The sequence below is a fragment of the Mesitornis unicolor genome, unplaced genomic scaffold (genome assembly GCF_000695765.1).
Source record: "Mesitornis unicolor isolate BGI_N332 unplaced genomic scaffold, ASM69576v1 scaffold51853, whole genome shotgun sequence".
Classification (NCBI taxonomy): Eukaryota; Metazoa; Chordata; class Aves; order Mesitornithiformes; family Mesitornithidae; genus Mesitornis; species Mesitornis unicolor.
The window spans coordinates 1-2,469 of record NW_010177726.1 but is presented as its reverse complement, the minus strand read 5'-3'; positions in this window follow the sequence as shown (position 1 = coordinate 2,469).

Here is a 2,469-nt window from a genome sequence, read left to right as displayed (position 1 = left end):
CCTGCACCAGTCTCAAGCAGCCACCCCAGGGATCTGAGCAGCTCCAGGGCCATCTCATCTCAGGGCCATCTCAGCGTTCCAGCTGTGTCACAGAATTCTCGGGCTGTGCCACCATCCCAGCACCCCAAGGGGCCTCCATTCCCACTCCTGGTCCTAGGACACATTGGTTTCCCTGCAGAGAAGCAGTGCTTTCCCCCATACAGCAGTGCTGTGCTGCTCTAGACACCATGTGAAGCTGTTTGGTTCGAGTGCTGAGCCAAAGGCTGCTTCTGAGTGGGGCTGTGTGTTTGCCGTCACTGAGCTTACCTTGAGCAAAAGAAAATAAAAGGTTTACTTCAGAATGGTTCATGTCCATCAGTTGGTGGCTGCAGGGTAATGCAGCAAGTGGGGACAAGCTGGACTGCCCCTCTGAACCGAAACACAGGCTCAGGGAGTCATCTTGTACGATTGTCTGGTGATCTCTGCAGATGGTCTGGTCCAAATGGACAAAAAAAAGGTTTAACTGTTCTGGGCTTTGCTTTTCCTATCAAATGTGGTCATCTTCCATAAAATGTATAAGAGATGGGAGAGACCTTCTCCTGATGATTTTTCTCCAGTTTAAAATGGTGAGTAACTTCTCAGATAACTTATCTAATTTTTCCTTTCTGAGCCTTCTGGCCTCTCTGGCAAAAGAACTGTTTCTGAAATCCAGTGCTCTAAAATTGCATTGTGACCCATCTCCTGTGCCAAGAATATTGAACATAAATAAGTATTTGTAATTACCCACTGTATTTCACTATCCTAAGAGTCTTTAAGTCAGTACAGATTTCTTCTAGGTTGAATGCAAGACAGTTGCAGTCATTTCTCCTTCTCCAGATAAATAACTATGCAACAGCTCATTCACCTTTTTTCACTCTGGGGAAATAAAATATATATGTGTGTATATATATGCAACACATTACAGCCTATCTTGTTGTGGAAAGCTTGCACAACATTACACCCCAGCTAAAAAAAGTAGAGGTGATTTTAAATAAATGGTCATTCTAAGTTAGATGTATCTCCTCGTGATGTTTAAAGTATATACAGACGTATATATTTCTTTCTGTCTTTTTCTTTCTGTGTGTCTTTCCTGCAGGGAGCCGAGGTGTGGGCAGTGGAGCCACATGCAGAGGACAGGCACCAGGCTGGTGTGTAGCAGCAGAATAACATTGATAGCGCAAATGCTCTCGCACACAGAAAACCTTCCTTCTGCAATAGCTGATAAAAGTCATTTTCAGCAGCTGCCCAGGAGGGTAAAGTTATTCCTAAGCATGAGAGTTGGCGAGAGTGCTGGCAGAGGTCACCATGGAGCTCAGCCTGACTCACACACTACTTTTTTGCCTATTTTTTGCCCAGAGAGCCCAGCACGCAGAGCCCTCACTGGCTCAGAGGGAGGGGGAAGTGCTGAGGAACAGGTTTCCTTTTTCTTTTTGATGCTTTTTACAGGGAATGTTCTATATAACCTCAGCAACAGGAAATGAACTGTTGCCCCCAAAAGAAAAATATTGGAACTCATACCAGTTTAAAATGTGGAAAGTCCTGCTGACATCAGTGAATCTAATCCATGTGTCTGAAAGGAAGCACAGACCTAAAGTGCTGTACTGAGCTGTGGTCTACAACAGAGCCAGACTTTTCATAGGGAAGGTACAGTATCAGTTCTTCAGATACATCTTACTGGCCAGTTCCTCCCAGCCCAGACATCTGAATTTGCTTAAAAATTTGGATCAACTGCCACATAATATTTTCCCATTAGTTTCCCACAGGAGATAATTACAGAGCAGCAAGTACAGAAGCTGTACCAGTATCAAGTGGTGATGGGCATTTACCTGAGGTAAATATACTTGAAATGGAAAATGGACAATAGCCTATTTATTAATGACTGAAAAACAGAGGTTGAACTCCTCAAATACCTTCATAACTGTATTCTAAGATTTTTTTCCCTAGGTTTTTTGTTGGTAGACACTTATTCAGAAGTTTTTGTGGGTTTTGGTTTTTTCCCTCCCTTCAGAGTGTTCTTTCTAAAAAGCTTGTGGTTGTTGAAGTGGAGAGTGTTCATAAAAAGATAATTTTGCAGTATTTTTCTCTCAAAAATACAGATTTAACACCAGGATGTGCTGGTACCTTTCCAGATATCAGTGATACTCTTCTATATATTGTTTCCCAGGTGAGGCTGCCTTACATAGTAACTTAAACACTTGTATGTTAAAACAGTCAAGTTTTGAGACTGATCAGTTAGAAATGGGAATACTTGAGACTCCTGACTGTGCTTAAGTCAGAAAAACACCCTTTTTACGGCACCCTGAACCAAAGCAAGAGAAGGTGGCTTTGTCAGCAGGAGATGTGCTGGTTCCCTCACAGTTTGCCCAAAACCACCTTGCCAACCTGCTTTTTTTTCAAGCTTGAGTTACTCTCAGTGGTTTTTCACAGAATCGCAGAATGTCAGGAGTTGGA